Source organism: Haematobia irritans, chromosome 1, assembly GCF_050003625.1.
Source record: "Haematobia irritans isolate KBUSLIRL chromosome 1, ASM5000362v1, whole genome shotgun sequence".
NCBI classification, from domain to species: Eukaryota; Metazoa; Arthropoda; class Insecta; order Diptera; family Muscidae; genus Haematobia; species Haematobia irritans.
In genome coordinates this window covers 246,825,071-246,843,036 of record NC_134397.1, presented here as the reverse complement: position 1 = coordinate 246,843,036, position 17,966 = coordinate 246,825,071, and the positions used below count along the sequence as shown (strand labels likewise).

The following is a 17,966-nucleotide window of genomic DNA, read 5'->3' as shown; positions in this document are numbered from 1 at the left end:
AAAATTAATTGAAATTTGGTAATGAAATCAATTAATTTTTTAATCAATAATTTTTTCTATGCCCAATTAAAACTCTGATTGATACTATCATTTTCGTGATTGAAGACATTTCAATTAAAAAATTAATTGGATCAATTAATTTCGTGATTGAATCAGAACATTTTTTTTGTGTGAAGTTAAAAAGATTTTTGAAATACACGTCTAAACCTCAATGTCATTATGTCAAATGTCAACGCCGTCAGGGGCATCACTTCTAAACAAATTTAACGCCAGACTAGCTGAGAAAATTAAGAAATTTAATATAATTGTTTTAAATGTGTTCCTTTGATAAAGTGTATATCATTTCCTTTATTGCGGAGATTGTGTAGGTAAGTAGATTATATTTGTTATTTCCTTAGTAGTCATTTTCATATTGTTTTACTATTTTCTAGATTTGGAAAAAAAGGAAACCTCAGTGGTGTACTGGTTAACATGCCCGCCTTGCATTCCAAAAGTCACGGGTTCAATCCCAGTTCCGACCAACACCAAAAATTATTTCGGTGGTGGATTATCTCCTCGCAGTAATGTTGGTGACATTTCTGCTTCAAAGATTCTCTAAGTTGTTTCAGCGCAACGTGAAATGCCGATAGGACTCGATTATAGCAAGGAGGTCCCGTGTTATTGAGCTAATTATTGAATCGAGCAGCAGTCAGTGATAAGTGAGATGTTGATCACTGTGATGTCATGATGGTCTGAATAGTATGTATGAGCCTAAAATAATAGCCTATCGCTATACCTAACCTAATCCCGAATACACTTTAAATGTGAGTATTAAAAGCAACATAAAATTATATGGCAATTTTTATTGCAACTTAAAGAAGAATGATCCAGAACAATACTAATACTTGCTTACATAGTTCAATATATTCCCATATTTGTTTATTCCTATATTTGTTTAATAATTGTTTTTTTACTTAATTTCATTGCAGATTGTCTTAACGCTGTAAAACTTTAGTCGCGTGTCTAAGTCCAAAGCAGAAGAAACAAACGAAAAAAACCCTTGGACAACACTCTAACTCAACTGTCAATACTCTTAAATAGCTTTGATGGATCAATTTAAATTAAACATATTTATTATGCACATACTTTTTGTCTGTATTATTAAATAAAACAATTGATCTCATTTTATATACAAATTATGGGCTTTTATGTGTTGAAAGATCTCGAAAGCTACAATTGTATCAAATAATATACAATTATATCAAATTAGATCTGATTAGATGTGTCTCATTTTTTAGATCTGATCAGACCAATTTCATAGTGTTTAGATCTGACCAGATATAACCATTTTTCGGATCTGTTCAGATCTGACCATATCTTGGCTCTAACCATATCAAATCAGATCCCCCAATTTTTACACGGGTATAGAAAATTTTTGCAAAATTTTATTTCTATAGAAAATTTTGTCAAAATTTTATTTCTATAGAAAATTTTGTCAAAATTTTATTTCTATAGAAAATTTTGTCACAATTTTATTTCTATAGAAAATTTTGTCAAAATGTTATATCAATAGAAAATTTTGTCAAAATTTTATTTCTATAGAAAATTTTGTCACAATTTTATTTCTATAGAAAATTTTGTCAAAATTTTATTTCTATAGAAAATTTTGTCAAAATTTTATTTCTATATAGAAAATTTAGTCAAAATTTTATTTCTATAGAAAATTTTGTCAAAATTTTATTTCTATAGAAAATTTTGTCAAAATTTTATTTCTATAGAAAATTTTGTCAAAATTTTATTTCTATATAGAAAATTTAGTCAAAATTTTATTTCTATAGAAAATTTTGTCAAAATTTTATATCTATAGAAAATTTTGTCAAAATTTTATTTCTATAGAAAATTTTGTCCAAATTTTATTTCTATAGAGAATTTTTGCAAAATTTTATTTGTATAGAAAATTTTTTCAAAATTTTATTTCTATAGAAATTTTTTATTTCTATAGAAATTTTTTTCAAAATTTTATTTTTATAGAAAATTTTGTCAAAATTTTATTTCTGTTTTGTTATTGTTGGTTTTGTTCTTTAAGCATTGTTTTCGTTTTTTTATTGCAGCTTAAAACCATACATTGACTAAACTACAAGTGTAGCTTAACCAACAGAGGAAAAGAATGTTTGTCAAATTTATTTGGGCAAAGCCCTATAGACTGCAAGATGGTTGGATGGACGCACGTTTCGGAATTACCACATTCCTCATCAGCATCCTCTACTTGCAGCAAAACTATCAACCAATTATCAGAATAAAATCAGGCAGTTCATTAAACCCTACAATAAACCACACTTGAACCCTCCGAAAAAAGGTTTTACATTGATAGCCGGCTTATGCCGAAATAAATTCGAAACAAACATATCTCTTTTCCTATGCCACTGTCAAATCATCGATTTGAATTCAGTTGGCTGGGTTTATTTTGAGTGTGCTTCCTCTTCTTTTTCCATTCTTTTTGTTTTGTTATTGTTGGTTTTGTTCTTTAAGCATCAAAATAAACCCAGCCAACTGAATTCAAATCGATGATTTGACAGTGGCATAGGAATCGATGATTTGACAGTGGCATGGTTTTAAGCTGAAATCAAAAAAAAAAAAAACAACAACAACAACAATGATTAAAGAACAAAAACCAACAATAACAAAACAAAACGAATGGAAAAAAATTTATTTTTATACAAAATTTTGACAAAATTTTATTTCTCCAGAAAATTTTGTCAAAATTTTATATCTATAGAAAATTTTGTCAAAATTTTATTTCTATAGAAAATTTTGTCAAAATTTTATTTCAATAGAAAATTTTGTCAAAATTTTATTTTTATAGTAGTTCAATATTAGATATTTTATTCAACAAAGGCAAAAAAACAAGTATATAGGGCCGTAAGTTCGGCCAGGCCGAATTTTATGTACCATCCACCATGGATTGCGTCGAAACTTCTACGAAAGACTGTCATCCACAAATTTCAACTCACATGGTTGTTAAATATCATATACTACCACCACTTACTTACTTACTTACTTAATTTCAACCAGATCGGATGAATTTTGCTTCTCCAAAAGGCACCGGAGGTCAAATCTGGGGATCGGTGTATATGGGAGCTATATATAATTATGAACTGATAGAAACCAATTCCTGCATGGTTGTTGGATACCATATACTAACATCACGTACCAAATTTCAACCGAATGGGAAGAATTTTGCTCTTCCAACGGGCTCTGGGGTCAAATCTGGGGATCGGCTTATATGGGCCTATATATAATTATGGACCGATATCGACCAATTTTTGCATGGGTGTTTGAGGCCATATATTAACATCACGTACCAAATTTCAACTGAATCAGATAAATTTTAGTCTTCCAAGAGGCTCCGAAGTTCAAATCTGGTGATCGGTTTATATGGGGGCTATATATAATTATGGACCGATGTGGACCAATTTTTGCATGGTTGTTAGAGACCATATACTAACACCATATACCAAATTTCAGCCGGATCGGATGAAATTTGCTTCTCTTAGAGGCATCGCAAGCCAATTTTGGGGGTCCGTTTATATGGGGGCTATACGTAAAATTGGACCATTTGCAATACCATCCGATCTACATCAATAACAACTACTTGTGCCAAGTTTCAAGTCGATAGCTTGTTTCGTTCGGAAGTTAGCGTGATTTCAACAGACGGACGGACGGACGGACAGACATGCTCAGATCGACTCAGAATTTCACCACGACCCAGAATATATATACTTTATGGGGTCTTAGAGCAATATTTCGATGTGTTACAAACTGAATGACAAAGTTAATATACCCCCATCCTATGGTGGAGTGTATAAAAATCCTCAAAATAAACATTTCTTTAAATCAAATATGTTTTTCTTTACTTTAAGGAAATTTGCCTTACTTCAAAGACATACGACTTTAACGTAGGGTCGCAAATTTCTGAGAATTCGTGTCCTAATTTTAAACTTTAATTTTTTAAATAAACTTTAATTTTTTAATTAAACTTTAATTTTTTAAATAAACTTTAATTTTTTAATTAAACTTTAACTTTTTGGTTAACTTTATTTTTTTTTTTTAATTTAACTTTAATTTTTTAATTAAGATTTTTTTAACTTATTATTTTGTAAATTGTGTATTCCAGAATTCATAATCTTTTATATGAGGTCAATATTTTTTTCAGTGCCATTACATTAAGAAATTTGTCGGTGAGTAAAATGCTCTCACTTTAAAAAAAAAACACACACCCATGTTCGAGAACCTTAATTATAAATTTCGGTTTGTTTTTATTTATTTGACGCTAGAGTAACTCATTAACATCTAAATGCATAACAAAAAAAAAAAACATCGATATTTCACCAGGTGCTTCAGCGACCTGTTTCAATTTGCTTAAATGTTTTATGCGACCAAATTATTCTTTATTAACTGCAAAAAATTAAAACAAAAAAACAAAACAAAACAAATAATTTATGTATTCAAATCAAGCTAATAATAATAATATTTTTATTTGAGTGAAAGAGGTAATTTTGTGCTAATACGACGGGGAGCTTAATGTACAACAAAAACATTTGACAAAAGAAAGACGCACGCCAGACAGAGAGTGATTGACATAAACAACAAGTGTTGCCTACATTACGTGCGAATTTAGCAAATGACTGAAATTTGTGGGCTTTCGATCAACACCCAGACTGTTGTTGTTTTGCCTGGGAGGGAATTTTTTGTTCTTTTTCAAAACTGATTAGCTTTGTTTTGACAATTGTTAGAGAAGTTCCTTGACCCGATATTTCCTAAAAATAAATTATATGTCCCTGGTAATATTTTTTTGATATATGTTTTATGAAAAATTCCTGTGCCTTGATCCAAATTAATTTGTATTGCCGGATAAAACTGTTAAATCGTTTAAATATCGGCAAAAAAAATCAAGGTTGGACGTGTATTGTTTTTCTTCTCTTTTTTTTCAATTTAGGCCATCTTTGTATATGATGTTCTACTTTGCGGTCATAATACTTGTGTTTAATAAATTCATACACTTGCGAACCCACGCAAAATACTCTGGAATTTTTATTTATTGAAAATTAACAGATTTTTAAAAAAAAAAACAAAGAAAAATATACACATTTATGAATTCGTAGAATGTCCATTACTCATTCTGTGTTATTTAGTACAGCGACTATACACATCTCCTCCACGATTTTTAAGTAGAAACCATAGAATATGTTGTCACCAGGTGTCTTGTTTTTTTATTTTATTTTATATATTTTGAATCGCGTGCATTTAAGTTTATGTTTGTATATATTATTGTCGTTAACATTTTCGAATTTTTTTCGAATATACATTCTGAAAAGTTGTAAAAGGGCTACTAAATACCACTCAAAGGAAATTTTGGAAAAACGCTCAATGTTGTTTTTCCAAAATTTCCTTTGATTTCTTTGCCAATTCCAGATGGACCATTTGAAACACGAAACGATTTGTTTGTATGCAATTAATTTTCTTTTTAAACTTTGTAAATGTCTACTAAAGTCGAAGTTCATAAAGTTTTCATCTTAAATTTTGAAAAATTAAACATTTTCAAAATTAGAAAATATCGATTTTTGGCTTTTGCAAATGTAGACTTTTCGAATTTTTCAAATTTAGTGGAATTTCAATTTTTTTCGAAAAGACTTCTTTCGATTTTTATACCCACCACCATAGAATGGTGACGGGGGTATAGTAAGTTTGTCATTCCGTTTGTAACACATCGAAATATCGATTTCCGACTATATAAAGTATATATATTCTTGATCAGGGAGAAATTCTAAGACGATATAACGATGTCCGTCTGTCCGTCTGTCTGTCTGTCTGTCTGTTGTAATCACGCTACAGTCTTCAATAATGAAGCAATCGTGCAGAAATTTTGCACAAACTCGTCTTTTGTCTGCAGGCAGGTCAAGTTCGAAGATGGGCTATATCGGTCCAGGTTTTGATATAGTCCCCATATAAACCGACCTCCCGATTTGGGGTCTTGGGCTTATAGAAATCGTAGTTTTTATCCAATTTGCCTGAAATTTGAAATCTAGAGGTATTTTATGACCATAAAGAGGTGTGGCAAAAATGGTGAGTATCGGTGCATGTTTTGGTATAGCTCCCATATAGACCGATCTCCCGATTTTACTTCTTGGGCTTATAGAAACCGCAGTTTTTATTCAATTTACCTGAAATTGGAAATCTAGAGGTATTGTAGGACCACAAATACGTGTGCCAAAAATTGTGAGTATCGGTCCATATTTTGGTATAGCCCCCATATACACCGATCTCCCGATTTTAATTCTAGGGCTTATAGAAACCGCAGTTTTTATTCTATTTACCTGAAATTGGAAATCTAGAGGTATTGTAGGACCACAAATACGTGTGCCAAAAATTGTGAGTATCGGTCCATGTTTTGGTATGGTCCCCATATAAAACGACCTCCCGATTTGGGGTCTTGGCTTATAGAAACCGTAGTTTTTATCCAATTTTTCTGAAATTGGCAATCTAGAGGTATTTTAGGACCATAAAGAGGTGTGCCGAAAATGGTGAGTATCGGTCCATATTTTTGTATAGCCCCCATATAGACCGATTTCCCAATTTTACTTATTGGGCTTCTAGAATCCGAAGTTTTTATCCTATTTGCCTGAAATTGGATTTGCCTGAAATACGGTGGGTATCGATCCATATTTTAGTATAGCCCCCATAAGAACGATCTCCCGATTTAACTCCTTGGGTTTCTAGAAACCGTAGCTTTTATCTGATTTGCCTGAAATTGTAAATATTCTGGTATTTTAGACTCACAAAAACTTGTATCGGATTAAGTTTTTATCGGTCCATTTGGTAATGCCTCCATATAGACCGACTTCACTTCTTGAGGGTGTAGAAGGCGCACTGATCATGAAAATTGCTTGAAACTCAATGTAAAATTTCCAGATTTTACTTCTACAGATTTAAGATTTCAAATCAAGACGTTTTTTTTTATAATTTTCTTGCACACTTACAAGAGATGTTAATGATTCCTCTAAAACTCAAACAAAAATGGTTCTTATAAATCCAGAATCTGATATAGTCCTCATAGGTGAAATCTTTAAATTTATCTTCGGGAAGTGTCTTCAAGTCCTCAAGCCCTCCTGAAATTTCAAAGGAAACCCTAATATTTGGTTCATGGTGGTGGGTATTTAAAATTCGGCCCGGCCGAACTTAGTGCTGTATATACTTGTTGTGATTATTTTACTTGAATACAAAGACTACCTTGCAGAGCATCTGTTTGATGACAGATATTCTCCTAAGCAGATCAGTTCAACCAGTACGCTTCCCGAAGATACAATTTAAGGATTCTACCTACGAAGACTAGACCAGATTCTGGATTCAAAAGAACCAATTTTGTTTGATTTTTAGAGGAACCATAAACATCTCGCGTAGACAATCACGAAATTAATTGATCCAATTAATTTTTTAATTGAAATGTCTTCAATCATAGAAATGATAGTATCAATTAACAAATTGAGAGTCAATTAATTGATCCAATTAGAAAATTAATTGATACTATTAATTTTTGTGATTGATTTTTGTTTCAATGAAAAAATTTATTGAATCAATTAAATTTTTAATTGAATATTTTTTAAAACTCAATTAAGACTTTAATTGGACTTTAATCGTGAACTTTTTTTTCTTTTTTTATGAAAAAAACGACTTGATTTGAAATCTAAAATTTTAGATTTCAAATCAAGGTTGTAAAAATTTTTACAACCTTTATTCAAATGATTAAAAGAATTTAAATCTGGAAATTTTACTTTCAGTTTCAAGCAATTTAATAAGCCGAGGAGTCAGGTAGGCTGATAAGTCCCCGGTCTAATAAAGAAAAAAAAACATTTTTTTGTCAAAATTCGTTTTTATTATTCAACATAGTTCCCTTCAAGAGAGATACAACGATTATAACGACCTTCCAATTTTTTGATACCATTTTGGTAGTACTCCTTCGGTTTTGCCTCAAAATAGGCCTCTGCTTCGGCGATCCCCTCTTTATTGCAGCCAAATTTTTTCCCTGCGAGCATCCTTTTGAGGTATGAGAACAAGAAAAAGTCACTGGGGGCCAGATCTGGTGAATACGGTGGGTGGGGAAGCAATTCGAAACCCAATTCATGAATTTTTGCCATCGTTCTCAATGACTCGTGGCACGGTGCGTTGTCTTGGTGGAACAACACTTTTCTTCTTCATATGGGACCGCTTTGTCGCGATTTCGACCTTCAAACGCTCCAATAACGCCATATAATAGTCACTGTTGATGGTTTTTCCCTTCTCAAGATAATCGATAAAAATTATTCCATGCGCATCCCAAAAAACAGAGGCCATTACTTTGCCAGCCGACTTTTGAGTCTTTCAACGCTTCGGAGACGGTTCACCGGTCGCTGTCCACTCAGCCGACTGTCGATTGGACTCAGCGAGTGTAGTGATGGAGCCATGTTTCATCCATTGTGACATATCGACGGAAAAACTCGGGTGTATTACGAGTTAACAGCTGCAAACACCGCTCAGAATCGTCAACACGTTGTAGTTTTTGGTCAAATGTGAGCTCGCGCGGCACCCATTTTGCACAGAGCTTCCACATATCTGTATATTGATGAATGATATGACCAACACGTTCCTTTTATATCTTTAAGGCCTCTGCTATCTCAATCAACTTCATTTTACGGTCATTCAAAATCATTTTGTGGATTTTTTTGACGTTTTCGTCGGTAACCACCTCTTTCGGGCATCCACTGTGTTCACCGTCCTCCGTGAATTTTGTATCCCAATCAATTATTGTTGATTTCCCTGGGGCAGAGTCCGGCAACTCATTATCAAGCCAAGTTTTTGCTTCCACCGTATTTTTTCCTTCAGAAAACAGTATTTTATCAAAACTCCTTTTTTTTAAATTTTTTTCACAATAACAAAAGTTGTTTCACAAAAGACGCTCTATCTCACAAACTAATTGACTTGCAGACGTAAAATTTTGACACGAATCATTTGAAAGTTGGTACTATATAAAAAATAATATGCATTTAATACTAGCGACGTCATCTAAGTTAGTCCATACGGGGTGTATATTAAGCAAAAACAAGTATATACGGCCGTAAGTTCGGCCAGGCCGAAGCTTATGTACCCTCCACCATGGATTGCGTAGAAACTTCTACTGAAGACTGTCATCCACAATCGAATTACTTGGGTTGCGGTAACACTTGTCGATGGCAAGGTATGTTAAAACTTCCTAACACAGTAATATATACCACATAGTCCATACGTGGTATATATTAAACTAAAAAAGGCCGATTAAATACGTATATAATTAAGTTTAAAGTTTCTATAGAAAAAAAATTTTGACATTTTCTATAGAAGTAAAATTTGGAAAAAATTTTCTATAGAAATAAAATTTGGAAAAAATTTTCTATAGAAATAAAATTTTGACAAAATTTTCTATGGAAATAAAATTTTGACAAAATTTTCTATAGAAATAAAATTTTTTACAAAATTTTCTATAGAAATAAAATTTTGACAAAATTTTCTATAGAAATAATAATAATAAATAATAATAAAAATTTTGACAATAAAAATAAAATTTTGGTAGATTATTTTTGGCTCGAGTGGCAACCATGATTATGAACCGATATGGACCAACTTTTGTGTGATTGGGGATCGGCTATATATAACTATAGACCGATATGGACCAATTTTGACATGGTTATTAGCGGCCTTATACTAACACCACGTTGCAAATTTCAACCGGATCGGATGAATTTTGCTCCTCCAAGAGGATCCGGAGATCAAATCTGGGGATCGGTTTATATGGGGGCTATATATAATTATGAACCGATATGGACCAATTCTTGCGTGTTTGTTAGAGACCACATTCTAACACCATGTTCCAAATTTCAACCGTATCGGATGAATTTTGCTCATCCAAGAGGCTCCGGAGGACAAATCTGGGGATCGATTTATATGGGGGTTATATATAATTATGGACCGATATGGACCAATTCGTGCATGGTTGTTAGAGACCATATAGTAACACCACGTACCAAATTTCAACGGGATCGGATAAATTTTGCTCATCCAAGAGGCTCCGGAGCTCAAATCTGGGGATCGAATTATATGGGGGCTATATATAATTATGGACCGATATGGACCAATTTTGGCATGGTTGTTAGAGACAATATACTAACACCACGTACCAAATTTCAATCGGATCGGATGACTTTTGCTCCTCTAAGAGGATCCGGAGGTCAAATCTGGGGATCGGTTTATATGGGGGCTATATATAATTATGGGCCGATGTGGACCAATTTTTGCATGGTCATTAGAGAACATATACCAACACCATGTACTAAATTTCAGCCGGATCGGATGAAATTTGCTTCTCTTAGAGGCTCCGCAAGCCAAATCGGGGGATCGGTTTATATGGGGGCTATATATAATTATGGACCGATGTGGACTAATTTGTACATGGTTGTTAGAGACCATATACTAACACCATGTACTAAATTTCAGCCGGATCGGATGAAATTTGCTTCTCTTAGAGCAATCGCAAGCCAAATTTGGGGGTCCGTTTATATGGGGGTCGATTGTTTCAAGTCGATTGCTTGTTTCGTTCGGAAGTTAGCATGATTTCAACAGACGGACGGACGGACATGCTCAGATCGACTCAGAATTTCACCGCGACCCAGAATATATATATATATATATATATATATATATATATATATATATATATATATATATATATATATATATATATATATATATATATATATATATATATATATATATATATATATATATATATATATATATATATATATATATATATATATATATATATATATATATATATATATATATATATATATATATATATATATACTTTATGGGGTCTTAGAGCAATATTTCGATGTGTTACAAACGGAATGACAAAGTTAATATACCCCCATCCGATGCTGGAGGGTATAAAAAAAGGCCGAATAAATAAATAAATAAATACGTATATAATTCAGTTTGACAACATTTTCTATAGAAATAAAATTTTGACAAGATTTTCTATAGAAATAAAATTTTGACAACTTTTCTATAGAAATTAAATTTTGATAAAATTTTCTAGACATAAAATTTTGACAAAATTTTCTATAGAAATAAAATTTTGACAAAATTTTCTATAGAAATAAAATTTTGACAAAATTTTCTATAGAAATAAAATTTTGATAGAATAATTTTGGCGATATGGACCAATTTTTGCACGGCTGTTAGCGGCCATATACTAGCGCAATGTACCAAATTTCAACCGAATCGAATGAACTTTGCACCTCCAAGAGGTTCCGGAGGTCAAATCTAGCCCATTTGCAATACCATCCGACCTACATCAATAACAACTACTTATGGCAAGTTTCAGGTCGATAGCTTGTTTCGTTCGGAAGTTAGCGTGATTTCAACAGACGGACATGCTTAGAACGACTCAGAATTTCACCAGAATATATATATACTTTATGGGGTCTTAGAGCAATATTTCGATGTGTTACAAACGGAATGACAAAGTTAATATACCCCCCATCCTATTGTGGATGGTATAAAATATCATCAACAAGAAATCTCTAATTTTGTGTGAATGCTGTTTTCTGAAATGTATATTGCATAAATATTCGTTATTATTATTATATTGAAAAAATCGTTAATATTCTATTCAAACTTTTAAAAAGTTCAAAACTTTAAAAAGTGTCTCTGCCGCATTTTCAAACAAAATTTGAAAAACATGAACAAAGGAATGTATCAAATGTATGACTAACAATCTGCGAGAGTTTATCGAACTGATTACTTATTATCGAACTTATTCAATTGAAAAGATAATGTTAAATTAGTTATTTACCTTTTGAATATTACGGACAAAGGCATTATGAATTTCGTACTTAATCAATTTTTAGGAGATATACACTAAAATATTGGCAATAGAATTTACTCAACATGAAAAATGAAATTACTTTAATATAAAATTTTTTTCATTAAAATTTAAAGAAAAACATTATTGCGTTTAAAGTAATATTCTTGAAATAATAAAAACTTTAAGAAATTAAAATTTTTTTGAAGGTGTTTCGTCTTTGATTTAAAGTGTGTTACTCAAGAAATCATTATTTGTTTTTCCGTACATTAGCTCTCAAAATTGCCCAGCAAAAAAAGCGTCGCCAGGTGTGAAGGTGTTTCGTCTTTGATTTAAAGTGTGTTACTCAAGAAATCATTATTTGTTTTTCCGTACATAAGCTCTCAAAATTGCCCAGCAAAAAAAGCGTCGCCAGAAAAGTAATGAAAATGTTCTTTTTGGATCCGTAAGTGGTGCAAAATTGGCGCAGAAGCGATGAATTTAACATGGGCTTGTCATAAGACGGATGTCTACCATTTCAACTAAATTTACATCACTTCTTAAGGTGTGATCCGAATTCAGTGTTTTGGATGCGAATTCAAAAATTTTGTGATATTTTGCCAAATAATTAAGTTTTATAATATTTTTTATGATTTTTAATACATTCTAACGTTTGACCTCAAAAAATTTTAAAAAATTCGCAATTTTTTAGAATGAATTTAGAATTATTTTTTTCCCGACAAAATTTAAATAATTTAAATGACCTCCGGAACCTCTTGAAGGTGCAAAGTTCATCCGATTCGGTTCAAATTTGGTACATTGCGCTAGTACATGGTCGCTAACAGCCGTGCAAAAATTGGTCCATATCGGTCCATAATTATATATTGCCTCATATAAACCGGTCCCCAGATTTGACCTCCGGAACCTCTTGAAGGTGCAAAGTTCATCCGATTCGGTTCAAATTTGGTACATTGCGCTAGTACATGGCCGCTAACAGCCGTGCAAAAATTGGTCCATATCGCCAAAAATAATCTACCAAAATTTTATTTCTATAGAAAATTTCGTCAAAAGTTTATTTCTATAGAAAATTTTGTCAAAATTTTATTTTTATAGAAAATTTTGTCAAAATTTTGTTTCTGTAGAAAATTTTGTCAAAATTTTGTTTCTATAGAAAATTTTTTCAAAATTTTATTTCTATAGAAAATTTTGTCAAAATTTTATTTCTATAGGAAATTCTGTCAAGATTTTATTTCTATAGAAAATTTTGTCAAAATTTTATATCTATACAAAATTTTGTCGAAATTTTTTTTCTATAGAAAATTTGGTCAAATTTTTTTTTCTGTAGAAAATTTTGTCAAAATTTTGTTTCTATAGAAAATTTTGTCAAAATTTTGTTTCTATAGAAAATTTTGTCAAAATTTTTTTTCCATAGAAAATTTTCTCAAAATTTTATTTTTGTAGAAAATTTTGTCAAATTTTTTTCTATAAAAAAGTTTTTCTATACAAAATTTTGTCGAAAGTTTATTTCTATACAAAATTTTATTTCTATACAAAATTTTGTCAAAATTTTATTTCTATACAAAATTTTGTCAAAATTTTATTTCTATAGACAATTTTGTCAATTAATGGACTAATTTATTATTTAGAAGACGGTGTTAAGAAGTTTTAAGATACCTTGCTATCGGCAAGTGTTACCGCAACCCAAGTAATTCGATTGTGGATGACAGACTTTAGTAGAAGTTTCTACGCAATCCATGGTGGAGGGTACATAAAATTCGTGGAGAGTAAAAAAGTATATACGGCCAAACTTTCAGCCGTATATACTTGTTTTAATCTATTTGAATCAAAAAAAGTTAAAATTATCCATTAAAATTATGAAAAAGCGAGTTATAAAAAATTGATTTAAAAGAAATTTTGTCAAAATTTTATTTCTGTAAAAAATTTTGTCAAAAGTTTATTTCTATAGAAATAAATAATATAATGTAGAAAATGTTGTCAAAATTTTATTTCTATACAAAATTGTATCAAGATTTTATTTCTATAGAAAATTTTGTCAAAATTTTATTTCTATAGAAAATTTTGTCAAGATTTTATTTCTATAGAAAATTTTGTCAAGATTTTATTTCTATACAAAATTTGGTCAAAATTTTATTTCTATACAAAATTTTGTAAAAATTTTATTTCTATACAAAATTTTGACAAAATTTTATTTCTATACAAAATGTTATCAAGATTTTATTTCAATAGAAAATTTTGTCAAAATTTTATTTCTATACATAATTTTGTCAAAATATTTTCTATAGGAAATTTTGTCAAAATTTTATTTCTATAGAAAATTTGGTCAAAATTTTATTTCTATAAAAAATTTTGTCAAAATTTTATTTCTATAGAAAATTTGGTCAAAATTTTATTTCTATACAAAATTTTGTCAAACTTTTCTTTCTATACAAAATTTTGTCAAAATTTTATTTTTATAGAAAATTTGGTCAAAATTTTATTTCTATAGAAAATTTGGCAAACTGAATATATACGTATTTAATCGGCTTTTTTGTTTGTTTATTATATATACCCCGTATGGACTAATTTACCATTTAGAAAACGGTGTTAAGAAGTTGTAAGATACCTTGCTATCGACAAGTGTTTCCGCAACCCAAGTAATTCGATTGTGGATGACAGACTTTAGTAGAAGTTTCTACACAATCCATGGTGGAGGGTACATAAAATTCGTGGAGATTAAAAAAGTATATACGGCCGTATATACTTGATTTAGTCTATTTGAATCAAAATAAAGTTAAAATTATCCATTAAAATTATGAAAAAGCGAGTTATAAAAAATTGATTTAAAAGAACTTCCTGTGCAGAACATCTTTGGGAGGACATTTTTGGAAGTTCTTTTAAAGTTATGTCTTTAGAAAAACGTCCAAATTTTTTTGATGGGATATTATAAAAATTATGTCTTCATATAAAAAAATTTTCATTAAAAATAAGTCAACTAGTTTTTTTTATACCCTACGTCACACTGTGGAACCGTGGTATTATAAGTTAGTGCATATGTTTGCAACACCCAGAAGGAGACGAGATAGACACATGGTGTCTTTGGTAAAAATGTTCAGGGTGGGCTCCTGAGACGATATAGCCATTCCCGTCTGTCTGTGAACACATTTTTGTAATCAAAGTCTAGGTCGCAGTTTTAGTCCAATCGACTTCAAATTTGGCACAAGTATGTGTTTTGGCTCAGAATAGAACCCTATTGATTGTGGAAGAAATCGGTTCCGATTTAGTTATAGCTCCCATATATATCTTTCGCCCGATATGGACTTATATGGCCCCAGAAGCCAGAGTTTTACCCTAATTTGCTTACATTTTTGCACAAAAGAACAACGAACACTATAGTCAAGTGTGCCAAATTTTATTGAAATCGGTTCAGATTTAGATATAGCTCCCATACATATCTTTCGCCCGATATGGACTTATATGGCCCCAGAAGCCGGAATTTTACCCCAATTTAGTTGAAATTTTGCACTAGGACTACAATTAGTAGTGTAGTCAAGTGTGCCAAATTTTATTGAAATCGGTTTAGATTTAGATATAGCTCCTATATATATCGTTCGCCCGATTTACACTCACATGACCACAGCGGCCAATCTTTTACTCCGATTTACTTGAAAATTTGCACAGGAAGTAGAATTAACATTCCAACTGTTTGTAACAAATTTGGTTGAAGTCGGTTCAGATTTAGATATAGCTCCCATATATAGCTTTCGCCCGATTTACACTCATATGACCACAGAGGTATTTTTTTTAATCCGATTTAGTTGAAATTTTGCACAGGGAGTAGAATTAGCATTGTAGCTATGCGTGCCCAATTTGGTTGAAATCAGTTCAGATTTAGATATAGCTCCCATATATATGTTTTTCTGATTTCGACAAAAATGGTCAAAATACCAACATTTTCCCTTTTAGAATCGCCTCTGCTTAGCCGAAAATTTGTAAAAATGACCCTAATTTTCCTAAACTTCTAATTTATATATATCGAGCGATAAATCATAAATAAACTTTTGCGAAGTTTCCTTAAAATTGCTTCTGATTTAAATGTTTCCCATACTTTTAGTGCATTAGCCGACTTAAATATTGAGTCTATAGATTTTGTAGAAGTCTATCAAATTCTGTCCAGATCGAGTGATATTTAAATGTATGTATTTGGAACAAACCTTTATATATAGCCCCCCGACACATTTGACGGATGTGATATGGTATCGAAAATTTAGATCTACAAAGTGGTGCAGGGTATAATATAGTCGGCCCCGGCCGACTTTAGACTTTCCTTACTTGTTTTATTTGAAATATTGAAAAATTTTTGTATGTAATGAACATGTTCATTAATTGTAAGAAATATTTCATTAATTAACGAAAAAATCAATATAATCAATATTTAAAATGGAAAATTCAAAACCTGCAAAAACCCCTTTAGATCAAAATTGTAAATTGGATAGACAAAAACCTGATCAAAACATAATTAGTAAATATCCATACCAAAGCCTGATTGGTGCCATGATGTACCTAGCCGTTTCAATTAGGCTCGACATAGCGTACCCAGTGAATTATTTAAGCCAGTTTAATAGCAATTACAGCACAGAACATTGGCAAGCTGCCAAGAGAGTTTTACGATATCTCAATGGAACATCAGATTCAATTCAATATTTGGATTCAAGCTATATATTTAAGTGTATTTCCTTGAAATTCAACCCGGAAGTTAATTGGCATTGCTTTTCATTTTTATTTTTTTTTGTAGATTTTAAGTGATATATATGTGCATGTTTTTCTTAAAAAAGAAAAGAGTTTAAAATTTTGTGCGAATATTTTTGATACATATTTCACTTTCATCTACGTAAACCGATAATTTTTTGTTTCTTGCCTAACAAATATATGTATATATAATTATTGTTTGCTTTTTTAGTTAATATGTTTTGCATATGTTTTGCATATATTTTATTATTCTTTTTCTTCTAAATCACTACACGATTTAACATTTGCTATTTTTCGGTTAAGGATCACATGGTGTTTTCCATTTATCACTGTCCACTGTTTTATTTATTTTATTTTTGTTTTTGGTGTTTTTTTTTTTTTTTGCTCCGTAAATGGGCCATATTTGCTACAGATTATGATGATGATGATCATAATAAAGTTTTAAATGTGAAATGTCTGTTTTCATATAAGCAAATATATATCAAGATGCCATATACAAAATATATATTGAAAAAAAAAACGAAAATGTTCTACATACTTATGTTTATCTATAGAGTATGTATCATCGACAATAATTTTTTTGGGAGGTTTTTTGAGTTCAATTACTTCTCATAATATCCAATGTACACAACGATAATCAGTAGCAACAAAAGTCCAACCATTGGTCTTGTCAGCCTGTCCGTCTGTCTGTCCATATGTCTGTCCGATTGGCCGATTTGTCTGCCAGATTTTCTTTAATGGTTGATTTTTGTATACCCGGAAGGGAGAGAGGATTCCTTTTTTTCTGGTGATGCTCAAAAAGATGGGATGGATGTACCACAATGATTGCCTGTTGATTTGTCTGCGTGCTTTTAATCGATCGTTCACAGATTTCATTAGTCTTCAAAGCGATGAGTGTGTATGTGTGTGTGTTTTTTTTAATATAGTTTAGTCACATTTATTTGTTTAAAATGCATCACTCCCAATTGACGATTTGTTTAAACTTTATTTTTGTTTTTTTGTTTTATTCTTATTCCACACTTCCTTCTTCATCTTTTGTTCTTTTTGAAGATTTGTTTTGTGATTTTTTCATTTTTGTTTTTTTTTTTTCGAAAATAAAATTAAAAATAGCATTTAGCTAAACACGCAACAAGAATTTTTCACAAAAAAATCGCCTTTTTCTCATCTTTAAACGAACAACGAATTCACAATGAAAAGTAGCGAGAAATGGTATAAAAGTTGAGAGATAAAACTACAATGCAAGGAGAAAAGAAAATCTATTATAGATACACAATTCATTTCCGTGAAATTCCGTGAAATCACTAAATTTTTTTTGTTAAAATTTATT

General features: G+C 30.9%; 1 protein-coding gene across 12 annotated transcripts in view; it reads right to left on the bottom strand.

The window, feature by feature from the left end:
• Nuak (Nuak family kinase 1) overlaps positions 1–17,966 on the bottom strand; it is a 148,820-nt gene that overhangs the window by 81,784 nt on the left and 49,070 nt on the right. The window contains exon 1 of one of the 12 annotated variants that reach the window (XM_075288405.1): positions 16,427–16,605. The exons of the other annotated variants lie outside the window; for them this stretch is intronic. The gene's annotated coding sequence lies outside the window, so the exon portion shown is untranslated. Of the gene's footprint in view, positions 1–16,426; positions 16,606–17,966 lie in introns of those variants that run through there. 12 annotated transcript variants of the gene reach the window in all.